The sequence below is a fragment of the Echeneis naucrates genome, chromosome 20 (genome assembly GCF_900963305.1).
Source record: "Echeneis naucrates chromosome 20, fEcheNa1.1, whole genome shotgun sequence".
In the NCBI taxonomy this organism is placed as follows: domain Eukaryota; kingdom Metazoa; phylum Chordata; class Actinopteri; order Carangiformes; family Echeneidae; genus Echeneis; species Echeneis naucrates.
Genome location: NC_042530.1, coordinates 4,757,151 through 4,771,559, shown reverse-complemented (window position 1 = coordinate 4,771,559; position 14,409 = coordinate 4,757,151). Strand labels below are relative to the sequence as shown.

The window sequence follows — 14,409 nt, the reverse complement described above, 5'->3', positions numbered from 1 at the left end:
AACAGGCACATACACAAGAGTCAGCTAAAAAAGCTAGCTCCATTAAAATTGAGCCGTATGAAGAGGCTCTCAGTGCCACTCTTCAGTCACACCAATAAAACACTTCAACACCATCAAAACACACAGAGAGATATCAGCAGCCTGGACGGTTCATTTCAGATCAATGCATTTAACGGATGGGGCTTCTACAGCAACACACTGAGGGCCTCTGTGATACTTAATATGTATTAATATATATAACAAAAAAAAAAAAAATCATACTAAAAAAAGTGGGAAATATTTTATGAGCCGCACATTTAAGGAGTCATAAGAGCTGTGAAAGCAGACCATGATATTTAAATGAACTCTACGCCAATTCAGCAGTTTGACTTTCTCTGCTGAACATCTGCCTCTGAAGGAAGCCCTCCCCACCCTGCCCTTGAGAGTCCTCTGACTTCTTCCAAGGATGCATTAGGAAATCATTACGGGGGGGGGGTGATATATTGACTCATAGTCATCGGTTTAAGCAGTACCTCCCTTGGGGCAGCTGCCTCCTACACCCAGTCACACACATACATCTCCCATTCATCTGCTAAAAACAGCCTTAAACCATCATTACTGGACTGACCTTCTGTCTGTGACTCACCAGCATCACTGATCCTGCACTGGGGTTTGTTCAACATGCACAAGTGAGACTTACAACTATACAATTTTTGCCACAGGCCACATTAGAGCCTGATTTTAATGAAAGAAATACAGTTGAGCATCACTTTGACTAGTTCTTTCTTCTGCATAACACCAACCGAAAAGGATTTTGGGTGGGGCACACTGAAGATTTTGGAGGGATGATGACAGTCAGACTGAAGAGGCCGCGCAGTTTCATTCAGTTAGATATGAGTGCCATCTGGAGGATGACCGTAGCTGTGCACAGAGAGGAAGGAGGACCACTCCCAAAGCTTACTCTCTCATAGAGCAGCTTTAGGGATGCTTCAACAGAAGTAACGAGTGAGAGAAAAAAACAATAAGATGTGTCAGGGGGAAAAAAAAAAGCTGTAATATATATAAATACACACACACACACACACACACACACACATATACATATATATATATATATATATATATATATATATATAAATATATAAAAAAAGGTCTTGCATAAGTGCAAATACTAAGAATTATGATGAGATGAAGAGCAGCACTGATGGCCAATACAAGATCACCATCTAGTGTTCACATACACATACACACACCTCAGATACAAGGGAGGAATTTAGTTTGACAGCAAATCATGAAAATAACATTATTGTAAGCATTGATAAAATTAGGACTGTCCAGTGGTGATGGGAAGTAGTGATGTAGTGAATCGGCCTTCTTCAATGGTCATAACTGACCAATGGACCAAAGGCAAATCAAACATCCATCCCATAGCTACATAGCTAACGTCAGATAGTGCTCCCCATCAGTAATAGCAGCTTTGGTCATGTTACTGCTGTGACCACGTGAATAATGAAGAAAAGACCCGAAGATCTGTAGTTATGAGTCGAGAACGAATCCTCTACACTGGGAATATGCGGCAGGAAGACCCGTTGGTGAATGAATCTGAGGGAGCTGCAGGGGGGGAGGAAACCCTCTCGGCTGCCGTAGGAGCTGTTCTAGGTTGGCCTGCACCGGCTACAGGGGGGCAGCTAGGTACACTTAGCATAAGCTGGGCTAAACTCTGGGTGACGTCACTAGATCCCTCCAAGTGAGAGACAAGTTATCCTTCCATGTACCTTCAGCAGCATGGTAGCGTAGTGGACAGTGTCGTCCCACGGGAAAGTCTCCTCTGGAGATGTGACCCCCCAGACTCTAGACCAAACGGGACCAGACCAGACCAGAGACCGTACCAGATGGGACCAAACGGGACCAGACCAGACCAGAGACTGTACCAGACGGGACCAGACGGGACCAGACCAGAGACCGTTCCAGACGGGACCAGCCTAGACCGGACCGGACCAGCCTAGAGACAGGATGGCCAGGTAGTGACACAGTGCGGTAGATGGATCATGGTCTGGATATGTGTCCTCCACAGACCGGACCCCTCCAGAGACTACAGACTAGACTGGACCGTCCCAAGCCTTCCAGAGACTAGACCAGACTTCAACACTCTCCTCAAGGAAAGCTTGGCAGTAAACTAGAGTGTCAGCCCTCGCGTGGCATAAATAATAGATAACTGAGGAGAAGCTGGGAGCTTTTAGCTGACATAACAAGCCAGTCTATATGTTACACCCACTCAGACATATCGTCTCAAATTACCTATGCAGGGGGGAGGGGATTGACCTTATATGCTGACTCAATGGTGAAGCAAGTAATATTACCATTTAATAACACGTGTGACCATGCCCTCCCATAGGCTAACTGCTTAAATAGGCAAAAAAAAGTAAGTGCAGTTGCTTTTAAATGTATGAAAAGATAGCAAAGCAGATACATTCAAATGTCCCATACTTCATAATTTCCTGTGGTCTAACTGAATTTTCATGTTATTAAGACTTGTGGTTTGACGTACCAAAAACCATCTAGTGACAGCTGTAGGTTGATGAGCCGATCAAATCTTTCAGATTTTCAGAAGGTCAAATGAAAGTACAGTAATGTCAGTAAAAGAAACCGAAGTTTGTATTTGCATTGGATGATGGGTCTGCGTGGGCTGTTGTGACACCACAAAGTTACACAAGTCCTGACAGTTTGTTTGAAGTTTTATACAAACTTTGCACAACATGAGCTCTTAAAAAAGGGAAAAACTGAAACTTTACATTGACACCTTTTACAGCTGAAGGACTTTCAGAGCTGTTGCGAAGCCACTCTTTTGCTGTCTTGGCTGTGTGTTTAGGGTCAATGGGAGGTGACCCTTGGTCCAGCCTTATCTTTGCTTCAGCACAATCCTGTCCTTAAGACTTGAAGGTGTGTTTATTTGACCACATGGCTTGCTTGGTTTTTGATTCAACATATACAGACAGGTGCAAGGCCTCAGACCAACAGGTGTATGTCTTTACAGGTTACATCAAATCAACTCACTTTACCGTTGGGGTACTCCATCAAGGTGTATGAACCACTAAAAGATGAGTCGGAGAAATTGGATGCAAGAGAACATAAATTTCACAGCAAATAATTTGAAATTTTTATGCAATTGTGATATTATTTATATGCTTTTTTTAAATTGGTCTACATTGTATATTTTCTGTACACGTCCCAAAGTAGGTAAAACATTATTAGACATTACCAGCTGGGGGCAGTCTTCACCCAGTTATGACCCCAGCAACAGAAGAGCTAAGAAAAGCTCCACCTCGAGCTGCTATACCACAACCCCCTCTGGCTTAGCAGCTAATCCATCCTGTATATTCACACAATACCCAGCCTGCTGCATTATCTCAGCTCCACTCTCCATTTATAATGCAGCACGTCTCCTGTTCCCCTGAACTGCCACAGGGTTGTGTACTGCATGCTAACTAAAAAAAAAAAAAACAAAAACACAACAACCAACTTGCCATTCAAGCTATTTTAGTGAATGAATCTTATTAGGACAACATGGCTGCACATGCACACGCCTCTCATGGGAACAAACATACTGATTTAGTGATCCTATATATGAACCACCTGAGGCTTAGCTGTCAAAACGCTGCAGCATTCCAGCAGCAGAGCCTAGTCAATCGAATGATAGCGGTGTATCATGGTAACAGTCTCCTATGGGGGAAATACAACAGGGATGGGCAGAGAGGCAATCGGGGTAAAGATACTGTAAAGTGTAACAGGGTGAGTCATGAGCAACTAAATGGTTTCTTTGCTGCCAAGGGAAAGTGAGTAAAGCATTAGCTTAGGTAATGAAACCTGCACATTTTGCTCTACAACATGCACCCACATTTTTTTTCACTAAATAAATACACATGTAATATGGGATCGTGCAGGATGTGGAGAGTCTCCCGTCAGAGCTGCCTGGTTGTTGTGTGAGCAGTGACCCTGCGCCCTGTAGTTACAAAAGCACGGCGGCCTTGGGGGGTTGGAGGGATGGGAACAGGAAGCGGAGAGCACCTACGTTACTCTTGTCCTTTTTATGGTCCACAATGCACTTCATTTCCTGAACCAGCATTACACATATTTCCAAAGAACAGAGACTATAATAGGCATAGGTGCACCACACGTGGCCTTACATAATGACATGGCTGCACTGGTGCACACAACCAAGATTATAACTGAGCGTTTGGCCAAAATATTTAAATCTCCGGGACAAAAAGGTAATGACTGCCTACTAAGTTATTTTCATTTTATTAATACGGATTATTATATAGCCTGTAATTGGACATCATTCATTAAAACAGACTTTTAAACAGCAAAGTAAGCGAGATGAACCTTGTACAAATTTTCCTCCCACCTACACTGAGCCCATACTGGAATGGAAAACATCACCACCCATGGAAAGAAAGTAAAAGTAACTGACTTGACAGCCATTTAGCGAAATGCCTGCGTTCTTTCAAAGCCCTTCACTGTACATCATGAACCAATTAGTAATGAAACAACAGTAGAAATGCAGGTGCAAAAACATGACTGAGGTAGTTAACCTCAATAACCTGTTTTTCAAGCACTGAGGCCAATTCAAATTAGGATCAGATAAAACTAATGTCCTTGTATAGGTATAAATAAAGATATAAACAAATAAATGAAGATGTTAATCTAGAACACAGAATGAAAGTTTACAGTTCAGAAAATACCCAAAGTGTTGATTTGCATTGGTGAATACGACACAGTCAAAACAACATATGGAAAGAGGGATGATAACTGATAAGATGACTAACTGTGACACTGGCTATGAAGAGACCTCTTCCTAATGCTGCCTCAGTGTAAGAGAAGGACAATCCACAATGCAAAGCATAAAAATGTGTATTTCATACAAACAGCGCAGGAATCTCTTAATTCCCTCCAACTGTATTGAAGGTATCCATCTTATTTGAAAAGCTGTGGCATCCACTGCTGCATAGAACAATGACTGCAGATTATGCCACCCTTCGCTTACACTGGAGTGGCATTAAGTAGGGATTTCTTCATTGCCAGCATGGAGATTACTGCAACAGATAACTACACATACAAAGAAGGATGCTCTGAAGGTAATCTGGAGAAACAATTAGTGAATTACTGTTGCTCAGCAACAGGAAATGAATCTAATATATTTTTCTATTATAGTTATTAATCGTTTGTGTTTTCTGTCTCTAAATGCACCAAATCATTCACAGAGAAATTTAAACAATAATCTGAAGGTGCAGGCCCAAAACGAGGACTTACCAGCAGTAGAGCTGTGTATGTGACCGTCAGTCAGGAGCAGGGAGGCCTGGCCTGGTAGGTGGCCCCGGGGTCACAGTCCTCCAGCAGAAGTCAGCCTCTAAAACACAGTTCAAAAGTCAAGGAATATACAGATAAAGCTCCTGAATAAACTATCCAGGGTCTGGGGGGGGGGGGGGGGGGGGCTTAAAGAAACATCAAGAACTTTTTCTTTAGACAAAAATTAACTTTAAGAGCACAAGGTCTGGAAATTTACTAGAGTAGCTGAAGGTGGAAGAAATAAGGCTTTGTTGGACAATACAATTGCTGTACAAGTGGGTCACACCCATTGCAATAAGCTACATGTAATTGTGGTTCCTGTTTACAACAAGTAAAGACTCACCAAAAATCAAACAGAGGAAATATAACATTACCAGAGATGTTAAACGTTACTGGTTTGAGGATGCAATAACAGAGTTGGTCTTATGTCCTACTGCTGTCAATATGGGCTAACACCTAACAGTCTTTAAAAAAAAAAATAAAAATATGGAACAAATACACAAACGTAAGAGAGAAAAAAAAACAAAAAACACACCACTTCCTATTGTGTAACACTTCCTCTCATTCACTTCAGGTTTTCTACAAGCCTCCCTGCTTCCTCCTGCACAAGCACCATTTAATTCACTCAATCGAGATCACATCTACAACTTTTCATTGGAAAGGCAATCAATTCAAAGGCCTAACTAAATGGGCAATTTAATGGGTAACACTTTCACATTACGGTGCTTTAGAAAAAAAAGGGACCTTTCCAGAAGCTCGTGTCTGACAGAAGTAAGACAGTCACTTCACAATTCTCAGCTTAAGATTCAACAGTTTCACCACCCCATTTCACAAGATGCTCAGCCCTAATTGAGAATACAAGCTCAGCAGAGTGTTAGACCTTTAAGACGAAGGCACTTCTCTGTTCACCAGTCTGCATTCAAATGCACAGCAGTAGCGCTGGTGCTGGTCATGCATGAATGTGATCAGACTTCAAACCCAGAAACTTCAAATCCACAGTAAAGGCAAGAGCTGCAGAGGAGTCGGCCAGGACTCATATTTGACAAGATCGAATATGACACGGTGAAAAGGGCGAACTACAGAAATAATAAAGAGTGGACTCCACGGTAAAATATAAAAAAAAAAAAGTCTGAACCTGAAAAGTTAAGGGGCAACTGCCTGTTTTCTTTTACCTCAATCTGTCAGAGGCTTTTCCTTCACGCAAACTCACTGCAACCTGCTCTTAATCCAATAGAGCTGACATGTCACAGGGGACATTCTGGGTGGCATCATGGGAGTCAGTTTTGCATCATGCCTACAGCTGGGGGGGGGGCAACATAAGGCCAAATTATCCCCCAAATAAGCACACGAGGTTATACAGGTTAATGTGAGACCTACAGTATATGAACCAGTATGTTCGGCTTTATAATCTGTTCTCCTGTTTCATGACAGTAAATATTTACAATCGTTATTAAAGAGAAACAGGATTTTATTTTTTTCCAATAAGGCAACTGAATGTTTGTTTCTATCAGCTCCCTAGAGTCTAAAGTGGGATTTTCTGTAATCATCAATAATATCAAAATTTGATCTGATGATGACGCTAGATAAAAAAAATAAACAAATAAAACATAACATACATCCTCAGGGGACCTTGAATGTATGTAAGAGGAAAAAAAAAATATCTAGTTGAGATATTTTGGGGGCCACAGCTGTGGACCAGCTGACGTCCCTACAGCCAGCCTGCCAGGATGGCTAAACAGGACGAGATGGGCGAATATTAAAAAGGCAAGTACTTTTTCTACAGCGTTTCCTTCTAACGTGAATAAATCTGAGGTTACCTGAGGCTCCATCCTCTGCTATAAATGTTTAATTAAAATGTTAACTAGACTGTGGCAAATGGAGCACATCTAAAACCGCCATCATGCTTTTGAGTTTTATGGCTCATGCTACATAATATAGGACTACTGTCCTAAACTGCTGTGCTGATGTGGGAAAGGACACACACATACACATGCACAACACTTGTGAGTGATCTCATGATGTGTGGTGATTCAACTTTACTCATCCCTCCAAGCAACAATTAAATCCAGGCTACCAGGGGGGAAAGACTCCAGCACTGTTAGCCAGTGTAAGTGCTCAGTGTTTCAAATACCTCTAGGGCGTCTCCTGGTCACATGGCAGTTTTTTTGTCCCAGCAGAAACGCCAAAGAACTCATTTAATTCAGATCAAATGAGGGAAACAGAAGATGAATGGCCCTAAATCGACTACCAGAACTTCAGTAAACTCCACAGTTTACCATTGTGGTCGGATCTGATATTGCTTCACTCCCAAAGCATCAGAGACAACAAAACCAACATTACTCAGCTTCTCTCTCTCCCTCAAATAAATGCTCCCTTCCTGCTGCTTCAAATACTTATTTCCTTGTTTTGATTTGTCACTTCCAGTAACATAGACAGTGGCTACATAACAAACATCTGAAAAATACAGAGGTTGAGAATTGTGTTATGAAGCTGATCACAGTGACATCACAACATCTCCAGTGTGTAAGGAACAACAACAACAACAACAACAACACAACATACTGCATACATTTGCTAGATTTAATTTCTTTGACCACATAAAAGGTAAGGCTAATTGTAGGCCAACATGTGTGGGCCTGCTGCAGAGTACATGCGGTTCAGACAGCAAAACAAGTGCTGAGTCTGTCTATAGAGCAGAGCACAGAGAGAATCAATAGGATCCATATGGAGCGTGTTCATTTGTCACACACATAGCAAAAAAAAAAAAAAAAAAAACCCACTAATAAATCTGATGTAGATACATCAGTTCTCCATTTTCCTTCCCTTCATCACTAATGGCCAGCTCATCTTCATCGTGATCATTCCCTGTTTCCCTGATTGACTTCACTTTGTCACCACAATGTTCACGCCTTTTCATTTTACTTTTAGTTAAATATTATAACCAAATTGTCTTTATTCTCCTTATGACTTGTAGACCACATTTGTTTTCTACACATTCATGTCTATAGTTAATTTTGAGACTAACCTTGTGTCAGAGAATCAGAGTTGTGTGTTGTCCCCCCCAAACCCCCATGATGATAGTTTATCTTTTATCTGATTTGAGCCCTCTTCATTGCAGTAGCTGTATAACTGAAATACGTCTTCCTGTGAATATATGAAGAATTTCGGACCAGCCAGTAAATTGAACACAACTGAAACATCACCATTTCACTCAGTGTTGGCAAATCAGTGTTTGTTGTGTTAAATCCAAGACTGCAGAAGAAAACTTCCATTTAAACTCAAGTTGCCATGACAACTTGTACCCCCCCCCCCACCTCTCTACCGATGGAGGAGGGATATCAACTGAAGGTGCCGAAAGAGCCAGCGGAGCACAGTGGAGGCTCTGTGGAAAAATCATTTCATTAAGAAAACTCCCACAGCTCAGTTACATGGACTGGAGATGCTCCAAGTGAAATGTCACAACAAATGATTTGTCGAGGGTTTGTTCCTCTCAACAGGATTCAGACGGGGTTTCACAACATACCAGGCAATTATAGCAACACAGACAGAGGTGTAGGGGTCTATTATTAGAAATACTGGCATTTTTATGAGTTTTAGAGTCTATGAACTTTGGTGAGATGTAGGCTGGAGTAAAAAAATTTTTGCATGAGAAAATTAGCTGCTTACATGCATTTGAATATTAGCATTCAAGTTACAGAGCGCTTTACTATTGACTACATTCTCAATAAATCAACTAATTATTTGATTCATCGGCTTCCTGGAGTCCAAGTCCTGACATCTTCAGATTAAAAAAGAAAAAACCTGAAAGACTTCAGTTTATAATCATATGAAACAGAAAAATATATTACAAATGGTTTATGTTATGACAATCTATTGACTGGATTTCTAAAAGAAGAAATAAAACCCTGAATAATGGGCCTCAAGTGCACTACTACAGCAGTACTGCTTTGTCCAAGGAAACAAAGGTAACAGTTTATCACTACGATAAATATCACGTAAGTACACTGATGTGATCACACTTCAGGATGTTACACATTTTATTGCATAGTTGAATATTAACAAAGGGCAGTACTTGTGTAAAAGTGGTGCACAATTTTGTTTTAGGTTTATGTGTCAGTTTAACACAACAAGGAGTGTGAGGGCGAAGGTTTGGTGTGGGGGCAGGACAGCAACAGTTTCAATAAAAAAATAAATAAATAAATAAATAAATAAAAAACAATACCTGCTGGTCTGCCATCTGTGGCAACTCCCCTCCTGTATGTGTCCAATGACATGTAGGCGGCCACGTGAGGATCTCATGCCTGTTCAACATGCTACAGTTAAAGCTCCCCATTTTTAGCTGCTGGTTGCAACAATGAACCTTCGATTCTTCCATCAATTTAGCTGATGTTGTTATTCAGTCGGACTTTGAAAAAGATCCCTAAAGTGTCTCTTCTCTGAGCTGAGCCTGAGGCCTTTTTATTGGATGTGTGAAAGCTAGGGACGGGGAAACACACAGTCACTGATCCCCCCCCCCCTTATGTGCGGCCATGCTATTTATAGACTTATTTTGGGAGATGCACTGTAAAGTGTAAAGTACATTTACTCTGAAGATGCTGCACTTTCACACAGGGAGCAACAATTGAAAGCATCCTGTCGGAGGCCTTCGGATGGACTGCCTGCAGGATCACGCTTCTCATTATGTGCATACGGTGGACTTCAGATAAACCAACGTTACAGCACGGAAGTGAGAAAGTTGAGAGGAATGTTTGAGTCTACCAGCACAGTCAGCGCCACTGCAGATCAGAAACGGGCATGCACACACACACTGACTCAGACACAGAGACACACATCAAAGTATATTACTCGCCGACGCTAAAGGCTCCAATCGCACACCACCACGTCTAAGACCTCCACAGCTCCAGATCATCTTTCTCTGCTCATTTAACAGCAATCAGCCACATTAAATCAATCTGTTAGCTGACTGAACAGGAGAGAGGGCACACTTATTCCTTCCACACACACACACACACACACAAACACTGAATCCATATGCTTGTTTTTAAGCGAGTTTTAGTGATCTAATATAAGATCTATATGTAGATATCTTCAGTCAACCAGGAGACGAGTCAGACTGAGATTGAAAATCAGCATCCTACCAAAGACAGACAGGTGACAGAAAGATAAACTAAAACAATAATCTATGAAGAAAGTCCAACATAGATATGATCAAAGGGAGCATGTTTAAAGAATGCTGAGTCAGATATAATAGATTATAATGTTGGTCTATAATAACTCAGCTCTGGGCAGGACTGCTCTGAAAAGGGGTAGTTGAGGGTGGGGGCACAGTCAGCCATTCCTTTTGACTAACTCAAGTATGTCATCATCATTTCACCCATGATCTGTTTATGGACAAGAGCAGGCATGCAGTGGCGATGGAAGAGGGAGAATTATGCGTAGTCGAGGAGCAAAAAGGATTACACAAGAGAAGTCCAGGATTTATTTCTAATTGTGAAATGACACTGTTTCTACAAGACAAAATGAAATCTAGCCCTTGGCTTGATGGCAAAATAATTGTAGTAGTATGTTTAACGCCTTTAAAAACATTATTTATAATCATAAAAGAAAGCACAGAAGAAACTGTATGACAGTGAAGTCATCAACTGTTCTGGATTAAGCCATGTCATGATCATGGTGTTAGAGCAAAATGCTGAACAGGCCAAATCAGTGAGAGGAAGTTAATCCAAATAACTGCACAAACAGCATTATGCTATAGAGAGGGATCAATACAGCTCTGTTCAGTATAAAGCTAAGACATCAGCACCTGACCTGGCACACCGCCTGGAGTGTGAAGCTGTGTTATATGACACAAGTGGTGTTAAAACAGCATGTAACTATGAGAATAAAGCCCCAGATGATCCTTGAACAAAAATATCAATATATGAATGAAAGTTCTACCTAGAATACTTTTCTGTGTCCAGACAAAGGGATGAGAAGTGTGCTATGTATCACACACTGCAGTAAAACACATGGTGGCGCATCAACCGAACGTTTTATAGCAATGACTCAACCAGTTCATGTATAAAGATGTATACGTGTGTGCTTGTTTGCGGCTTCACTTGCTACCGGAAATATAATAAAGCAGTCAAACTTCAAGTCATACTGAGAGTAACTCCACCTCAATCCAGCAGCTTAGTGGCACTGGGTGTGCTCGGAGGGAGTGGGGCTGCACAGCAGTGCCTGCACCCCCACAGTACCTTCGTGCATTTAGTCACCATTAATGAAATCAAAAAGTGCATTTTAATTATATGCTTCATCTAAAGTTCTGCTTTTCTAATCAATACGCTGACAGTGTTAGAAAAACAATCTTCTAAATCTTCGTGGGTAGGTGGCTGCGTGATGTCCGAGAGGCTCTGTCTTTATGGTCCTTGAGAAAACTCCTGGAAAAGCGATTAATAATTAAAACGACCTCGCATTGCACTCACTCTACTCTTGTGTTATCACCCCAGCTATAGTATCTACAGTTGTCTGAACTAGAGAACACATTTGCTGGAGAAAGTATGTGGAAAATGTGCTCTCATGGGATATCTCTCGGGGTTGCTGGTTTTAGTGGCTCCCCAGATACATCCCAGTGGGTCAAATTAAGCAGTTTTGCTGCATTTTAGCTGCAGTAGGGTTAGCAAAATGAGGAGCTATTTACATTTTATTTAACATCTCTCGTTTTAAGCACGCATGATATAAAAACTGCTATAAAGCACTGATGAAGTTCCAATCCAAGCCAGCATAGATACAGGGTGAAAAGCTGTATGGCTGACAATTTTAATGAGATGAAATTGTATTAAATAAAAGCTGAAAAACAACTACTTTCCTATTTGGAGGCTTTTGGCCTATGTTGTTTTCAGCAAAGTTATTGCACACTATCCAATTAATGTTTTATCACCAAAAAAGGTCATGCCAAACAAAACTAAACTGCTACCTGTATTAGCCTGCGATTTATGAGGAAATACATTGTGCCAAATGAGTCACAGTCTCACTTCATGCTTGTCTCACCAAGCGAGGCTGTGAGAAAACCTGTGTGCTTCTTCCAGAAGTCACAAAATGCTCCACACCAGATTTCACTTTCTTGTCACAACACCCTTTCCTCTTATTATTGCAACCTTCTTAGCGGTTGCTGCAAATTTTTCACTAGATTTAGACACGTGAGGTTTGAACTGCCTCAGAAGTCTCTCCATCTACTGTCCCATCTGTTCACACCACTGCAGAGAGGGTATGAGGCACTGCACAACAAGTTGTACCATGTCTCTTACCACATAAGTTCCAGTCCAAATTTATGAGATGAAAAAGATGCACAGTTGTTGGTTTAAAGAAGAAAAATTCAAATAACCTGGATTTATGACAGATATTTTTGCATAGGAGTGAAGGAAACGACAGCAACCATCACAAGGGAAGCACTGTATCACAATCACCTGAGCACTCTTCCATCAGGAGACTATTCCAGAGCCCTTGTTTTCTTAACAACATGTCCAACCAGCCTTAGTGTAGCACAATCGCATACAATGGCGCTCGATTTCTGCCTGATTTGCACACACAGAAATCATGACAGTTTTCAGAGAAATTACATGCAGACATTACATCACAGCCACATCTAAGTCGCCTGCGCCTGCTTTCTGGACGTTTCACTTCCACTTTCGGGACCTGTGCAGAGGCTCATTAAAAAGGAAATAACATACTTCCGTTCTATGGTTGTGTAGACAATTGATGCACACCATTCACTATTGTGTCACTGAATATATTTGGGCTGCAGATAAGAGAAAGTGGGATATTTGAAGAAGTCAACTTGAACAACTGGGAAATTATAGAAGGCTGTTTTCATTTTCTTCTGCAATTAATCACAAAGGCACCAGAAGATTAACTTGGACTTAGCTCCACCATGCGTATTATTGATAATAGCTGTCCAATAACACAATAGTAGCACAAGTTTCTCAAGGTATTCTGTACTTTTACTCAATTGAGGACTGCCAATTTATAATATAACTATGGTGCTGCCACTTCTACACAAGTGAATAAAACAAATAGGTGATCTAAAGTTCTTAGTGGTAAACCCCATGACCAAACCAAACCTGCTACCAAGCACTGATGATGAAAAATCAGACAAACCAGCTTTAACCAAGTCCCAGCTGTCAACGTGTGCATTTCCTTTAATGCATCTTTAATGATGCAGCAGACACACACACACACACACACACACACACACACACAGACACACACAGACACACACAGACACACGCACGGTCCTCATCCCAGCCACCGGCTCACTTTGAAACGGTGTGGATCATTTAGCACGTTTTATAGCACACTTTATGGCACACTTTAGCACGATAAGGTCTGTGGTCATATATGGGTCAGGCATGTCGCGTTCAATGCCTCCGGCCAAATAAAGGAGAAAAAAAAACTCGTTCATCTGAAAAGAGGAAGTTAACGGAGCATCGAAGTGTGGACCAAAACAACTCAGATGCTTCTCGTTTTTTATGGTTAAAGTAACTGAACTGTAAGTTTCTGGGTTTGATTTTTTTTGTGATTCATCATTCATGCCTGTGCCTCCGTCCAGCTAATTGTAATGAAAAAAAATAATAATAACAAAAAAAAAAAAACTAAGAAAAAAAAAAAAAAGGCGTCTTTGAATGGCAACCGGCAGACAGTAAAGGCGACACGTTGAAGGAGCAGATGGAGGAAACTAAAGTGGGGATCGTGTCGTGTTTGGTTTAGTTTGTCTTACCTGGATGCTGGCAGAGAACCGGGGGAGTCGACGGGCTGGAGGAACCACGCTAGGAGCCGGCCGTCCGGGCTGCGAGGAGAAGAAAAGCGATCTGCGGCCGCTATTTCCGGGTTAGCTGTGCAGCGTCACTGCTGACGTCACTCCGAGGAGGGGAGGGGAGAGGGGGGGGGGCGCTCGGTTTGGGTGAGCAGCATTCGCGGAGGGGCGGGCGGAGCTCCTCCCGTCCCTCTAACAGGATACACCCACCCGGTCAGCGAATACCCGCAGAGGTGATCCAACGAGCGGCCTGAACCGGATTACTACTGACCCGGCCTATTAATATGTCTCAC

General features: G+C 41.7%; 1 protein-coding gene across 1 annotated transcript in view; it reads right to left on the bottom strand.

Moving 5' to 3' along the window:
* Window positions 1-14,197, bottom strand: part of fam49bb (family with sequence similarity 49 member Bb) — a 32,685-nt gene extending 18,488 nt beyond the window's left edge. The window contains exons 1-2 of the mRNA XM_029529436.1: window positions 14,081-14,197; window positions 5,290-5,386 (exon numbers count right to left, since the gene is read on the bottom strand). The gene's annotated coding sequence lies outside the window, so the exon portion shown is untranslated. The remainder of the gene's footprint in view (window positions 1-5,289; window positions 5,387-14,080) is intronic.
* Between the last annotated feature and the right edge of the window lie 212 nt (window positions 14,198-14,409).